Here is a 16,858-nt window from a genome sequence, read left to right as displayed (position 1 = left end):
AGCACAGACCCGGGCCAGCCCCTGGGTTGAATTCTGCTCCCCCAGTGCCATAGGTTAAATGATGTCCATCCCCCACCCCCACCCCCGAACGTCAGAATGGGGCCTTATTTGGAAATCGGGTCTTTAGAGAAGTGACCAATTGAAGTGAGGTCATCAGCCCGGCCGAGTGGCCCAGTGGTGGAGCATCGACCTCTGAACCAGGAGGTCACGGGTCAGTTCTTGGTCAAGACACATGCCTGGGTTGTAGGCTTGATCCCCAGGAGGGGGCGTGCAGGAGGCAGCTGATCCATGACTCAATGACTGTCCCATCATTGATGTTTCTCTCTCTCCCTCTCCCTCCCTCTCTGAAATCAATAAAAAAAATATTTTTTTGAAAATAAATTAAAAAGTGAGGTCATCGGGGTGGGCATCAATGCAATGAGCCTGGAGTCCTTTAAATCGAGGAAATTTGGACACATAACACGGAGAGAGAAAATCCACGTGACGATGAGGGCAGAGATGGGGGTGGTGGTTCTACAAGCCAAGGAAGAGCAAAATCCACCAGCCTCAGCGCCACCGCCCTGCCCACAACTTGATCTGGGACTTCCGGCCTCCAGACTGTGAGACGGTACATTTCTCTGCTTAAGCCCCCTCGCCCCCTCCCCCCGGGGTGGCACTTGTCCCGGCAGCCCTGTGACCACCCCCCTGGGTGACTGTGGGCACTGCCCGGGCTCACGTGGACGACAGAGACTGTCTAGCTCGGGTGGCTGGTAGGAGAGTTAAATGAAGTAGCATCCACGTGTGCTTTGACTAGGAGATGACAAAGGAAGAGGTACGTGAGAACTTGTTAAATAAAAATGTTTTTAAAAACATCTACACAAGTCATTGCAGGAATTATTGGTGAAATGATCTGACTCCGCAGCCAGTGAGGGCCTTCGAGGGGACACTGAAAAATCCTTCAGCAAGCCTGACCCCATTCCTCACCCCAAGCATCGCCAACGGGCCGTCCTCACGAGAGCTACGAGTTTCCTGCGTCTTCCTTTCAACAGTGTGATCTGGCCGTGCCCGGGCCGTTCGGCTGCTAATCAATTATTAATCCGGGAGTTAATAATTCATGTTAATTGGTGCTATAAGGCACTTTCCCTGGCAAATGTGAGCAAAGGTCAGAACTTTTTAACAGCAGAGGTGAAACCTTCGCTACGTTTCTTTTTCCATGCTCCATCATGGAAATATGAAGATATGGAAGGCAAAATTTAACCAGAGCCGGGCCGGCGAGATAAGTCCTGGGGTCAAGGTCTAGCCCGCGGGCCTATTTCCCGGCCAGCGCTGCCCGTTGGAGGGAGAAGAGGGCCGGCAGCTGAGGACTCACTGGACGGCCTTCCCGGACAGACACCCTCTCAGGTCTGTGTGTCTCTGACAAGATGACATATAATAATTTTTAGCATTGGCTGGTTCCTGATCAAAAAAAAAAATTGTTTTTATTAAATTAATCCAGGCATTTGAGAGACTCCCTCTCCAGGGGGGGTTTTCAGAAAGAAGGATGGTTCTTCTAAGTTACGTCGAGGACGGTGGCCCACGTTGGGGGACCACCACGGCCCCAGCAAGCCCCTGTCGCCGCCGCCTTTTTTGAGTTTCATTAACGTAATTACGGCCTGCCTCTTCTCTTCCAGAAGGAGTCTGGGGTCACTCCCGATCCCAGACAATGCAAGGTGAGGAATTCAAGACTTCTGACCTTGATAAATACGCACTCACTCTCCACCTCGTGGGCTCCTCTTTGGGTCTAGGAAGCAGCTCCCCGTGGCCCAGATTTTGGGGTGTTTTGCACCTTTTAGAGCCTTGATGGTTATGAAAGCTTCCTGGCAAGGAAATAACATTCTCCCATTTGGAGAATAAATCAATAAATAACATTGAGTCTTGGTAGCATGTTGTTCAGGTCTGACGAAGAGATAGATGTAAACTATGCGGAGAATGGGGTCTGTGGACTTAGGACACAAGGGAATGGAACCCCCCGGTTTAAAGAGTTTCGGGGTGAGGAGTGGAACCTCCCAGCTCCTGTTTCTCTGCAGAAAAGTTGCGTGGCATGTGCGTTTCATTGGCTGCGTGTCAGCCACTGGCAATCGGGGAGACGTGGACTTGGCAACGGGTCCTACTCCGAGGAGTCCTTGAAACGTTCCCTTTGAAAATGTTCTCATTTCTGGCGCGTCTGTGTGTTCTCAGCAGAATGAAAACACAAAGCAAGAAAGCCAGCGGGCCGCGAGAGGAATGGGTTTCCCGGCGCGCGGCCGGCAAGAAAGCCGGCATTCAGCTGCGCCCCGGCAGGGACCCGTGCCCGCAGCTTCCCTAAACGGCTGCTTCTGCACGGAACTGAGCTGATGCAAAGCGACAGGCTGGGCTCCTGCCAGGACGGAGAGCGGAGGGCGGAGGCCCTGTTTCCGAGGAGAAACCTGCCCCCTGCAGCCAGCGGCCCGCCATCTGCTCCCGCCGGCCGGCTCCTCCCCGCCCCGTCTATTACTTGCAGTCAGTAACAAAGATTCATCCTTGTGTCCGTCACGCAGCAAGGGGGATCTTTGTCACTTGGTGTAATTAATAGCTGCTCCTCGCGTGGGAAGCCGGGAGGAAGGAGGCCTCCACGCGTGACAGGGCGCGTTCACCACAGGCCTCGTGGGTCCGTGTTGCCTTTTGGGCAAAGTGGACGCGGGGACAGAGCGGGAGACAGTAAGCAAGGCGCCTCCTCCTGGGTTGTGGCCCACCTGCGGCCCTGATCGCCCCCCCCCCGCCCCCCCCCCCACTCCGCTCCAACCCAGCGCCCAGGTGCGAGGCGCCAGGTGTGGGCCACGCCCCCCCAGGACCCTCCGGAGCACCTTAGAGCAGAGAACGGAAACAGAATGAGAGCCGGGTCCCTTCACCGGCCAGGGACCCTTCAGGGAATGCACCGTGGGCCCCGTGGCCGAAGGAAAGAACTGGAAGCTGGGCGTGGAGGCTGGGGCTTGCCCGGGCCCTGATGGGAGCAGCCGAATCCGTATTCAAACCCGGCTCCTGCTCACCTGGCACTGTGCTGGGGCCACCTCTCTCACTTTCTGGACTCTCGTTTTCAAATTATTTGGGGTCCCTTTTCTTTCTTCTTCCTCCCCTTCCGTGAAAATGGCGGGATGATCTCACCTGTGCCCAGACCCGACCTTGCTGCCTCCATCCTGGGCAAACGCAACCCTCCCTCTCAGGGTCAGGCGTGGCTCAGGGGTTGAGCGTGGACCTATGAACCAGGAGGTCACGGTTCGATTCCAGTCAGGGCACAGGCCTGGGTTGCAGGCTGATCCCCAGTGTGGGGCATACAGGAGGCAGCTGATCAATGGTTCTCTCCCATCATTGATGTTTCTCTCTCTCTCTCTCTCTCCCTTCCGCTCTCAAATCAATAAAAATATATAGTGTTTTTTTTTATCTCACCTCACGTCTTTCTCCGTGGCTCATCCATCAGATACCCCGGCAGGCACCCCCACCTTCTCCCAGGCAACGTCCCGCCCCATTTACTGCTCTCCCGTCTCCCATCCCTGCTCGCCCCGGTCTCCCTTCCTCCCTCCAGGAGCCGGGACACCCTGACGCTCTCTCCTGACCATGACTGTTCTCCCTCCCCGTCCCCTGACCTCCTCAGCTCACAGTTCGGCTTCAGACCCACCAGCACCTCCTCGGGGCCCTTTTCCAATCACCCCCCAGTGCCAGCTCCCGTCCGGCCCCGCCTGACAGTCAGTGTGGTCTCTGGAGCCTTTGCAGCCAATGCTCAGGGTGCTCCCCGCCTGGCGGCCCTGTGGCAGGTGCAGCGATGACAACCTGGGGCCCCGCCTCCAGGAGTCGGTTCTGATTTGGGACACGTGGCCTCCTGCAGTGTCCCCCCCCCCTTCTGCTTGGCCTCCCTAAGCTCCCAGGACAGGGGTTCCTGTTAGTCTCGGTGGCCCTGTGTGTAATAGACGATGCTGCTACAAGGGCACACGGAACCCCATTTCCATGCCTGCGCGTTGCGTCACACGCGTGCCTGCCACACTCATGGGAGTTCCTTGCCTACAAAACGTATTCTTTCTGAGCCAACATCGCTCTGTATTTACACTGAACGCTCAGCTCAGCATGGCAAGCTTTGCCTGCACAACTTTAACTCCTACCCCTACGGAACCACTTTTAGTCGATGTGTTTCCGAGCGAGTGAATCGTCCCTTCCTCCCACCCCAAGCCCCCCTCTCACGTGACACTGCTGGTGTTGCCTTAAAGAGTAAAAAAATGTAGATTCCTGTGGCCTTGATAGACAAGGGTAAGAGCCGCCTTCTGCTGTTCCCCTGATACCTAATATCCACCCACAGGATCTACAAGAAAGCTAGAGAGCGAGCTAAAATGGAGCACCAGTTGCCCCCAAGTCCATCTGTCCAGCCCAGACCACTCCCCAAGTTCCAGCCTGAATTGCCTGCCAGGTGTCCACTTAGATGTCTAAGAGGCCAATGTCACTACCAAGGCCAACGTCGTTGCTCGCCCCTCCAGGTGAAAGTGGGCAGAGATTTGGGGTTATCCTGGGCTCTTCCTTTTCCATCATCCCTGGCATCATCGGACTCATATCCAAGTCCCACTGGAGGGATTACCTACGTCACCTGCATCTGCCCGTTATTCCCTCTTCAATGCAGAGGTAGAAATTCTATCACAGCGCCGTACTGCCTTTGAACCCGCACCTGGGGGGTGTCTGAAGCCCTTCGCCACCTCTCCACTGCCTCCACAAACTTTGGGGAGGTCCAGGCTAGGAAGATGGATTGGGGGCAACCAGGGCCTCAGCGTTCCACTTCAGCTTACTGATTATTTTAGTAGATTTTCCTGGTTCCTATGCTCTGGATCAGGGCTCCTCAAACTTTTTAAACAGGGGGCCAGTTCCCTGTCCCTCAGACCGCTGGAGGGCCGGACTATAGTTTAAAAAAGAACTAGGAACAAATTCCTATGCGCACTGCAGGCCCGGGACGCGTCGGCTGCTAAGCAGGACAGGCAGCGGCCCCCGGCGGGCCAGATCCATGTCCTCAGCGGGCCGCATGTGGCCCGCGGGCCGTCGTTTGAGGACGCCTGCTCTAGCTCAATGTGGACACTCAAGACTGACGCCGCTTTCTGCTGGGTTCCAGAAATGGAGGGCCGGGACCACAGCAGAAGCTGTCTCACGTCTCTCAGGGAGGCATCCAAGGCCTGGCTTCTGCTGAGTTCTAATTTACAGCAACAGCGGGCTGCTCAGAGTTCGCCAAACCACTCGCCTTGTACACGCACTCCCGGCGGGGAGATCTTTCCCAACATCCTCACGCCCCCAGACACAAGCCCCCTCCCCGTTAGTCTTCGGGGGGATTTATTTCCAAGCTCGCTCAGAGAGCACAGCCTGACATCTCTCTGACTCTGACCGTCTCGTCATTAACCTGAACTGCAGATTCTTCACAGCAAACACACCACCTGTTCACGGAGTGCAATGGCTGCCACTGACGGCTCTGCTCCACACGTTCCTTAGCTGAGTGTCTGGGTACAAAGGTTATTATTCACAGCACATCCCACTGGAAGGGCACTGTTACATTATTGTCTGGCGGGGAGAAATGCAATACGCCTACTTTGAATCTTGTGAAATTAGTCCGTTTCACAGCGTTAAATCTAATACATGCATGCGTGTAGAGTTGACCTTTATGTGTTGATCAACCCTACAAATAATATCACAACTTTTATTTCCTGACATGTGCACTTTTTTTGTTCCACAAATTTCCAAAGATAAAGATGGGAAACAAATAAACTGTTCTATGAAACGAAGGAAGTTTCACCATTGCCATCAACCGGTGAGTCACAGCGGTGGGAAAAAGAACTGATAAGCTGATAAAGGCCCCCTTCACCTGCCTTTGAAGGAACCCCGCCCTCACCTCCTTCATGGATTATTAAAACCAAGACTTAAATTTACCATTCTGGAAAGCGGGGCGGGGGGGGGGGGGGGGGCGGGGAAGAGGGGAGGAGACAGACAGGTATCCTATGACACAGGACAAGTAGAGTTTACTTATCTTTGACTCAGAATTCCCTCTCCCATACATACTGAAAGGCTGAAAAAAGCCAGGGATTGTTACATATCACTGGTTATATGGCACCTAACTAAGTCTCCAGTGTTTACCAGACCACTTAAAGTTTAATCATGAATCCCACTTGTATTACATCTTAAGGGAAACTTGGACTGTATTCCAGGTCCTTATTCCTCAGGGGGAAGTCCGTCTAGAAAATAATCAGTGGATTTGTAGATGTCACCCAGGAAAGACGACTTGACAACCATGGCTACCCCTCACTGCGTCGCTTCCACAGGAGGCTGCAGCTGCCAACAGGAGTTTGCTGAGAGGCTGCGGAGAAAGGACATTTAGGTATTTCCACCCAAAACAGCGTGTCAGCTCCTGAAGTGGGGGGACGAGGCCTCATGATTCTCTGCCCTTCTTCCTGGCCATTTTCTGAGGCAAATATCTGAGGTCCCCATTATCCAGGGGTTGGACCCTCCTGTGCACACACAAGGACGGCTCCCAAGGAGTAACTGAGAGCTGTCACTCCTTTCTGATAGAGGTGAGCGTAGGCACTGGGACATGGGAGTTCATCCTCAGGAGATCCCAGTGGGTTCAGTTCCACAGCTAGGGAACTGGAACACCTCGGCATTTTTCAGGGAACCCAAAAATGCTTAAGCTCTCTGTCCCCCAGCCTCCCCCACCCACTACTCACTGGTCAATAATAAGACCCCTCGTCACCTAGACTTAGTTTTATTTTCACTCTCCATCTCTTCGATTTGAGGTTCCAGAACGTTCATTTTTTTTCTCATTCTACCCTCATCTTGACCCAAGGTCTAAATACCAGTTTCCCTGAGATCTCTCTTTTTCCTTTTTAAATATACTTTTATTGATTTCAGAGAGGAAGGGAGTGGGAGAGAAAGATAGAAACATCAATGATGAGAAAAAAATCATTGATTAACTGCCTCCTGCAGGCCCCACACCAGGGATCGAGCCTGCAACCTGGGCACGTGCCCTTAGCGCAAATCAAACCTTGACCTCTGGGTTCAGAGGTCAACCCTTAACCACTGATTCTCGCCGGCCAGGCCTCTCTTTCTTTATCCTCAGAAACACATTCCCTGCTGGCGTGGGCAGCCATTCACGCCACTCTCTCCGAACGGAAGCCAAGCAGCTCCCTCTTTACACAGCCCTGTGTGTGTGTGTGTGTGTGTGTGTGTGTGTGTGTGTGTCCCCTGTGGCAGCCCTACTCTCTTACCAATTATGCACTGACGATGGCTTCTAGGAACCCTTAAACCTTGAACGACTGTAAAGGGAAACCCCCTCTCTGCCCTCCACCATCTCCCACCTGTCCATTCGCCCCGTTTTTCAGAGCCTACCACTTCCCTTGCTGCCTTCAACCGCCTCCCCGCACCCCTGGATGTGACCAAAGCAATGCCCATGTTTCTGAAGCATGAGGCGGCCAGTGACTGCTCTTCCCTCTGGCCCTCACTCCACCCCCTGTCCCCCTGACACACACACACACACACACACACACACACACACACACACACACCTTCCTTCCCGGGTAATTCATAAAAACACGTGGCAAGCTGACTCTAAAACAGGGGTGGGCAAACTTTTTGACTCGAGGGCCACAATGGGTTCTTAAACTGGACTGGAGGGCCGGAACAAAAGCATGAATGGAGTGTTTGTGTGAACTAATATAAATTCAAAGTAAAGGAGCGGAGGGGAGAGCAAGAGAACCGGATAGAACAGCCAGATCCGGCCCGCGGGCCGTAGTTTGCCCACGGCTGCTCTAAAAGCTACAGACCTCTGTGATAAAGAGCCGACGAAAAGGCTGAAGAAGTCATCGCCATAACCAGTGAAAAGAGGGACCTCACATCTTAGGGCGACTTCCTATTGCTTTGTTCAATTCATTGGAAGAGGTTTTACGGGTCGTCTCATTTATTTTTCTCAGTGATTTGTTTACTGTCCCAGAAACTTGAGAGGCACTTAAAAATATTGACAGAATATTTCTTGTCTAAAAGGATGTTGTGTTTAGCTGAGCAAACGTAAGCTTGAAAAAGTACAGATTCCATTTGAATTCCAAAAAGATACATTTCCCCATCTACACAGGGAAAGGCCGCCCTGGGATTCTATTTCGATGATGCCCATGCACCTATCGGGCTGAACTTGAGGAAGGAAGGTCGTGCGCATTATCCTTGAGAAGTTTGGGGAACAGGACAGAACCGTGAGATAACAGAAAGGTCACACGTTGGCCTCTCAGCGGCACCAAACGTACACCGTTCTGAGAAGAACACTGGAACATTTTTTGTGTCATTACAGCATCGAGTGTCACAAATAGATCAAGTTGGTTTACCTCTGTTAGTTAGAGCAACAACGTTAGCCTGTTAGTGCTTAAAAGTGGTCCGCCTTTTTAAAAACATGCCTTCTGGAGACTATCAGACATACAACATAAATGCAATCTTACAGCCTGGACCCTATATGGAAAGGAAAGCATGCTGTAAGGGCTATTCTTTGGTCAGCTAACGAAGCTGGAATAAGGACAGCAGATTACAGTATTATACTGATGTTAAACTTACTAAAGTTGATAAGAATATTCTGGTTATGCAAGAGAATAATTAGCCTTGTTCTTTTTTATATATATATTTTGTTCTGTATATCTTTATTTTCTTTTTTCTTTTTTTCCTTTTTTTTTATTAAGGTATTATATGTGTACATATCTTCCCATTGCCCCCCCCACCCCACTCCCATACATGCCCTCATCCCCCAATGTCTTGCGTCCATTGGTTATGCTCATATGCATGCATACAAGTCCTTCGGTTATTAGCCTTGTTCTTAAAAAACAGACACTGAAGTATTCAGGGGTGATGGGCCATGATCTAGGCAACTTACTTACAAATACTCAGGAAAATACACACACACACACACACACACACACACACATATATATATATATTGTGTGCGTGTGCGCGTGCATGCGTGTGTGTGTGCGCGTGTGTGTGCATGTGTGTGTGCGTGCATGTGTGTGTGTGTGTGTGTGTGTCTAGAAAGAGGGAGAACAAGTGAGAAAACAAATGGAGTGAAATGTTCACAACAGGGGAATCTGGCTTACTTTTTTGTTCTTCGTAAATATTCTTGCAGTTTTCCTGTGAGTTTACAATATCTCCCAACAAAAAGACTTAAAAACGTGCCTTCTGGTTTGACATCAGGTGTGAAGAAGCGCTGGAGAGGAGAGAAAAGAGAGATCGATTGGAACACAAGTCTCCGTAAGGGGGGGCCTGGCGGCTTCTCCCATCCTTGGAGCTGGGTGGACAGCGACAAGGCTCATTGTCCTCCTGTCCCCAGGCTCACTCTCTCTCCAGGCCTCCCCGTCAGTAAACAGCCAACAGAAGCGTGAGACTTGGTCAAAAGTATCTACAAGCAAAACACTTGGACATAAGCGTGTCAGTGCGAATGGTGTGGAGCATTATCTCGGCATGAAACCCTCCCCTTCACACTGCTGGCGAACCTCTACAGAATCAGGCAAACAGTTGAATGCTGAACCCCTGAGGAGGTGGGGGCGGGGGCGGTTCCTTGGGATTGAAATTCAAGGTTCTACAACTTAAAACACCTTTGAAATTGAAAGCAAGGTAGTAAGCAATGTTTTCTAAAAATGGTGATGATGATGGTGATGATGATGATGATGATGATGATGATTAGTATCCTTCTATTCTAAGCCCGTCAGAGAAGGACAATATCACACGATCTCACTTATATGTGGAATCGAATGAACACAATAAACTGACAAACAAAATAGATCCAGAGACGTGGAGGCATGCAGCAGACTGACAAATCTCAGAGGGAAGGGGGCTGGGGACAGATTAACCAAAGAATTTACTTGCATAACTCATGGACTCAGACAATAGTGTGGTGAAGGCCTGGGGGTGGTGGGGACAGGATGGAGAGGGTCAATTAGGGAAAAAAAGGGGACATCTGTAATACTTTCAGCAATGAAGATAAATTTAAAACATAAAATGTATTAACTCACTCAATTCACATAATCCTGTGATCGTCACAATCTAATCAAACTGTGATCCATCCAAAGCCCAGAGACACCAAGCAGCCTGCCCAAGGCCATGCATCCGGGAAGGTGCCAACCCTGAACCCAGGTGGTCTGACTCCTTGAGTTCCGTTCTCAACGCCCGCACTAGACTTCCTAACTCCACCCTCCTGGGACTCGGATGTCAGCCTTTCCCGGCCGGCCAGCTGACACAGTTCTAAGGACCCCAACTGGCCGGGTGGCTTCTCGCTACAGATGCCTCACCGTCTTTGTTTTAAATCCATTACCTGCGCTTCATAAAGCAAACTCCACCGAAGAGTCACATTTACTCGATGGCCTCTATTACATTGCCAAGGCCAAGTTCGCTGTGCTCTTCTCGGTAAGAAAAGAGATCACCACTCCCAAATAACAACAGGAAGTGCTCCACTTCCTTGCCCATAATCCCTGACGGACGGGATGTAGGACTTATTTTGTTCATTTAGCTAGGACTTCACTGGGGTCTCATCAAGAGACCGATCTTCCCCACTCAGGAGAGGCGAGGTCCGTGGGAGGCCTGCGTGGAAGGAGCAACCCCTTGCTTCCTGGGTTTCTTGCTCCCGAAGAAGGCTCCACAGCAACAACGTGGGCGGCGCTCTAGTAGAGGTGATGGCAGGAGTAGCAATCGTCCTAGTAACAGTCCTAGTAATAGTCCTAGTCATGGTATTCCACTGAGTATCCGGCACTATTCTGTGATTCTACCTCGACACATCCCTGTGAGCGTCCCATTTTACAGATGAGGAAGCTGAGGCACACAACACGGAGGGTATCCTGGCCATCGGAAAGTCAGGTTTTGCAACCACCTTACATTGGTCAGACAGTGTAACTGCTGCAAGAAAGAACCCTCATCTCAGCAGCTTAGCCTAGCGAAGGTTTGCATCCTGCGCACATCACCGTCTGCTGAGGCCTCTGCGGGATCATCCACAAGGTGTTTCAGAAACCCTGGCCCTTCTCCCCAGTAATTCCATGATTCCCTGGTCCTCGGAGCTCTCTTGGGTCACGTCCAGCTTGTGCAGAAGGAGGAGCCCTGGAATGTGGTCTCCTGTGTCGCCAGAAGGAAAATGAGCAGTTTGGCAAAGACTTAGCTTGCTGTTGGAGAGACCACAGAAGCTTGGGTTAGTTTGGGGCAAAGGAGAGTTAGCAGGAGAAGAACTTGGGTGTCTGCACACCTGCCCGGTGTGCATGCCCCTCTCCCTCCCTCGCCTTGCCCATGCGGAGATCCGACATTCACACAAGTCTTCTGGGGTCAGGACATCACACTGTGAACATTCCCTGTGCTTTCACAAGCAAGCGTTCCTTTGAGTCTTCGGGGCCAGGGCCTCCCTTGGGAACTGAACAAAAGCAGCCGTGTAGGTGAGGCCCGGGAACATCCTCTGACTCAGCTGACCTTTGGCCTGAAGTAAGCAAAGCGGACACAGTGGCATGGCCTTGACCCGGGTAAGGCTCTGTTCCCCACAGCCTGTCACTGAGTGCTCAGGCTGGGCTTGGCGGGCGGGATCCCGCTCTGTTCCCACCACGCCCAATTTGTTTATGAGGTCGCACACGCTCATGAGGTTAAGTCAGGCAAATCGGGGCTTAGCTGCCTCCAGTTCCAGGCATCCAGGGAGAGTGGTGGTAATGAGACGAGGATGTGTGTCCAGGGCTGACAACCTCCCTCCATGCCATTCAGTTGTGTCCTGTTGGTTCTGGGTGTTATTTTGGTTCATTGGTCAGTCTCCTAAGACTTTCCTTTTTAACTTTGTACAGTAGGGATATTTCTCATCAGACATCAAATTCAAAACATTTGTGGTCTTCATTGACTCAGAAGATAAAACTTACGGTTGTCTTAAAAATAGCCCTCAAAGGTCCTGATTTTTGTGAAACTGTATTGTTTCAGAGGTCATTTATACACTGAGTGGCCAGATTATTTCATTCAGAGATTATAATAATCTGGCCACTCAGTGTGTGTGTGTGTGTGTGTGTGTGTGTGTGTGTATCCTATCTAATAAAAGAGTAATATGCAAATTGACCGTACCTCCGCTACACCCACAAGCCACGCCCACCAGCCAATCAGGAGCGAATATGCAAATAAACCCAACCAAGATGGCTGCAGCCACAGAGAGCAGAAGGAAGGCTTGGGTTTCCCCAGCAATGGAGGAAGCCAAGCTTTCCACACACCCTGCCAGCTCAGGCCTCCACTCCAGGCTACAAAGTTTCAATTATAGAAGATAAATAAATCCCAACAAAAATGGCGGCAGCCACGGAGCTGGAGAGAGCAGGAGGCTAGGGTTGCCCCAAAGATGGAGGAAGCCAAGCTTCTACAGCCCTGGACTGCTTTGGCCTCCACTTAAGGCTACAAAGTTTCAATTATAGAAGATAAATAAATCCCAACAAAAATGGCTGAGGCCACGGAGCAAGCAGAAGGCTTGGCTCCACTCCAGGCTACAAAGTTTCAATTATAGAAGATAAATAAATCCCAGATCCCAGGGCCTCCGCTTGGGTCACTGGGGGGCATGGCCGGCCTGCAAACCACCACAGGCCCCTCACCCAGGCCACCCCACACCCCAAGGGAACCCCACCCTGATCCGGGACACCCTTCAGGGCAAACCAGCTGGCCCCCACCCGTGCACCAGACCTTTATTCTATCTAATAAAAGAGTAATATGCAAATTGACCATCACTCCAACACACAAGATGGCTGCCCCCATGTGATCCATGTGATCAAAGATCCTGCCCCCATGTGGACACAAGATGGCCACCACAAGATGGCCAGCAGGGGAGGGCAGTTGGGAGGGATCATGCCTGCAAGGGAGGGCAGTTGGGGGTGATCAGACCAGCAAGGGAGAGCCGTTAGGGGTGACCAGGCCAGCAGAGGAGGGAAGTTGGGGGTGACCGGGCCTGCAGGGAAGGGCAGTTGGGGGGGGGGGACCCAGGCCTGCAGGGGAGAGCAGTTGGGGGGGACCAGGCCTGCAGGGGAGGGGAGTTAAGGGTGACCAGGCCTGCAGGGGAGGGCAGTTAGGGGCAAACAGGCTGGCAGGGGAGTGGTTAGGGGGTGATCAGGCTGGCAGGCAGAAGCAATTAGGGCAGTGGTTGGCAAACCGCGGCTTGCGAGCTACATGTGGCTCTTTGGCCCCTTGAGTGTGGCTCTTCCACAAAATACCATGGCCTGGATGAGTCTATTTTGAAGAAGTGGCGTTAGAAGAAGTTTAAGTTTAAAAAATTTGGCTCTCAAAAGAAATTTCAATCGTTGTACTGTTGATATTTGGCTCTGTTGACTAATGAGTTTGCCGAGCACTGGGTTAGGGGCAATCAGAAAGGCAGGCAGGCGAGCAGTTGGGAGCCAGCAGTCCTGGATTGTGAGAGGGATGTCCTACCGTGATCAGGCCTAAACGGGCAGTCAGACATCCCTCGAGGTGTCCCAGATTGGAGAGGGTGCAGGCTGGGCTGAGGGACACCTCCCCCATGCATGAATTTCGTGCACCGGGCCTCAAGTATATATATATATACTTGAGGCCTGGTGCATGAATTCGTGCATGGGTGGGGTCCGGCCAGCCTGACCATGGGGAGGGGATATGGGCAGTTGGCCAGCCTGCCTGCTGGTTGAACTCCTGGTTGAGGGGACAATTTGCATATTAGCCTTTTATTCTATAGGATATACACTGAGTGGCCAGATTATTATGCATTCAGAGATCATCAGAATCTGGCCACTTCGAGTATAGGAACTAGAGGCCCGGTGCACAAAATTCGTGCATGGGTAGTCCCTAGGCCTGGCTAGTGATCAGGGCCGATCAGGGCCTTACTGCTGGCAGCCAGGGCCTTCCTTCCCCAGCTGCCAGCTGCCAGCTGGGGCTTTCCTTCTTTCCACACCACCCCCTGGTGGTCAGCGCACGTCATAGCAAGGGATAGAACTCCTGATCTCCCGGTCAAACTCCCGTGGGGACACTTTGCATGTTAGTCTTTTATATATGTAGATGCCACTATCCAAAAATATCTCCCATGTAGCATCCGTAAGTCAATGTTTCTTTAGGGTGTACGAGTCAATAGATGTTTCCCTGTCTAGCTGGTATCTCACTGTCTTTATCCTCCAACTGGTATCAAAACTCCAGGAAAAATATGCTCTTTAATTAAGATCCACTGTACAGTTCACTGAAAATATATAGCACAGCGCAGCCAGTGTGGCTCAGTGGTTGAGCGTCGACCTATGAACCAGGAGGTCATGGTTCGATTCCGGGTTAGGGCACATGCCCAGGTTGTAGGCCCGATCCCCAGTGTGGGGCATGCAGGAGGCAGCCAATCAATGATTCTCTCTCATCATTGATGTTTCTATCTCTCCCTCTCCCTTCCTCTCTGAAATCAATAAAAATATAAAAATAATCACTCCTCCCCTCTTTTTCTCTGTTTATCCCTAACTTCTCCTTTCTAAAAATTTTCGGAAAAAAGAAAAAATTGAGAAAGGAGGAAACTTCCCAAATAAAACTGTACAAGTAAATCCTTCGGAATACGGGAATTCTGTCTGACTATAACTGCACGCCTGACCTGGGGGAGGGAGAGACGATGAACAGAAAGGACCAGCGAGAAACCAACGCAGCTGGCGGAACTGACAAAGAGCTCGCCAGCTTTTAGCACAAGAGTCAGCGGGACCACGGGAATGATGTGATAGGAACGCTGTCGGGAACGCAGCAAGGCTCAAAACCAGCCGCCCGCAGCTTAGGGACAGAAGTGAAAACTAGCATAACTGTTCACTTACTTGTCCCGATGCCTCCGAAAATGGGTGTCGTGTTACTGGGGTTAGAGAGAACAACAAGAAGTGGTCCCTGCCCCTCCAGGGGGGAGATGGACGCTTGGTGACCCTCCGAGGTGTCGATGTGACGATGGACGTGCAGGGCTGGAGGAAGCACAGAGGGCGAGTGGACTTCAACCACCCGCATCTTGGGGACAGGGACAGGGTCTGGGCCACGTGAGAGGAAACCACCGAGCTAAGGGCACAAGCAGGCCATCCCCATGTGGAGAGGACAAGACGGGATGACCGCGGAGATGTCATGGTGGGATGTGTCCACAGACCAAGACCGGGGACAGGGTGGAAGGGTCTGACCTGTCCCGCCCAGAGGCCCTGCTGGGGAACGGGGCGGTGGGGGGGACTCCCCTGCAGCCCCCCTAGAGAGCACGGCTCCGTGGTCCTTGCGTCCGTCCACCACAGGGGTGGGCAAACTTTTTGACTCGAGGGCCACAATGGGTTCTTAAACTGGACCGGAGGGCCGGAACAAAAGCATGGATGGAGTGTTTGTGTGAACTAATATAAATTCAAAGTAAACATCATTACATAAAAGGGTACGGTCTTTTTTTTTTTATTTCAATAGTTTTATTCATTTCAAACATTTTAACAAGAAGAATGTAAACCCTAATTATTATAATTTGAAACTTTAAAAAAATGGAGGAATCATAGCACAATAACATACCTTATATTGAAGATGGCAAAGGCAAAATAAAATTGCCTAACAAAGGAAAGGTACAAAAGCCTTTCCAATTAAACTTAAATATAATAAAATAATTTAAGACTAAAACAAATAGAAAAGAACAAAATGTGTAAACAGTAAATTAAACATTTTCTTTAGTGCAACTTCCAAATGATGCCCGGGACGTAGATGTAGATGGCAATGTAGACTGGGTTGAAAGGTTTTTGGTCTTTAAAACATCCACTTCAGTGGGAACAGTGTTGTTGGTCTCCTTTTTAGCTAATGCTCTGATACTGTGCTCTCCAGGGGCGTGTCTCCCTACATCACCACGATAACGTGTCTACGCATTCCCAGGGTGATGTCGGGGGACGCGTCCGCGGGCATTACAAGGAGCCTCTGGAAGACTGAGAGGTTGTTCCTTCTACTGAATGGGGATATAAATCCGCCCCCTCAGAAGAAGGAGCTGCGGCCGTGTTTCCTGACGTTGCCATGTTAACACTGCTGCTGGTGAAGGAGCGGAGGGGAGAGCAAGAGAACCCTCTGCTCTTTCGGCTCCGCGGGCCGGATAGAACAGCCGAGCGGGCCGGATCCGGCCCGCGGGCCGTAGTTTGCCCACGGCTGGTCCACCACGATGTGGAGGAGATAGTGAGAAGTCCACCCAGGACCGCATCTCAGCCACCGAAACAAACAGTCGGGGAGAGGAGAGGGGAGAAGCCTTAAAGCGCCTTGCGGGCCCTTCCCTGCCCCTCAGTCCTCCCCAGTGTCAGGAGGCCCCCTGGGCAGGGAGCCCCCACTCCCCGCCAGCTCATCAGGCTCCGGCAGCAGCCCGCTCTTGGCAGGGGCGCGCTCATTTTCCTTGGCTCCGACTCCGTCTCAGCGCGGCAGCGCAGGCAGGAAATTTTTCAGGAGATTAAACTATTATTGTTTCCTGTGGGGCTGTCTTCGCCGGGTATGAAAAAAAGCTCTCAGGGCACTTGAAAAGAGATTTGTCTGAATAGCGGGCTGTGGGGACTCATCTCCCCCTCCAGCCGGGATCTGGCCAATTTCCTCAGGAAAGTGGCTGATTAGGACCCGCGGATACACCCGCGGCCTGAATGGAAGACGGCATAAAGGTGATGAATGGGGAGCTCGCCGCCCGAGGGGGGGCGGGGAGTGGAGCGCGTATGAAGCCTCTTTAACGGTTTGGAAGGAGGAGAAACCTCATCTGTCACCTGGCCAACCTGCTTCAGTAGTTACAAACCTCTCCGTGGCCCCTGACCATTCCACTGCCAACTGTGAAAGGTCCTTGTATTTTCTGATTTTACAAGTTTGTTGGCAAAATTGAATCCATGTGCTTTGCTGTTTAAAATAT

At 51.6% G+C, this 16,858-nt stretch overlaps 1 long non-coding RNA gene across 2 annotated transcripts; it reads left to right on the top strand.

Moving 5' to 3' along the window:
* Positions 1-1,133: 1,133 nt before the first annotated feature.
* LOC308241466 lies at positions 1,134-3,418 on the top strand. Of its 2 annotated transcripts, none has more exons than XR_013959862.1 (3): positions 1,134-1,380; positions 1,650-1,688; positions 2,200-3,418. It is a non-coding gene; the product is annotated as an uncharacterized lncRNA (long non-coding RNA). The 2 variants fall into 2 exon arrangements; XR_013959863.1 differs by having other exon boundaries at positions 1,136-1,380; positions 2,197-3,418.
* The last annotated feature ends 13,440 nt before the right edge of the window (positions 3,419-16,858 follow it).

Source organism: Plecotus auritus (assembly GCF_963455305.1).
Source record: "Plecotus auritus genome assembly, chromosome: 2".
NCBI lineage: Eukaryota > Metazoa > Chordata > Mammalia > Chiroptera > Vespertilionidae > Plecotus > Plecotus auritus.
Note: the sequence above shows the minus strand (reverse complement) of the source record. Positions and strands in the feature narration are given on the sequence as shown.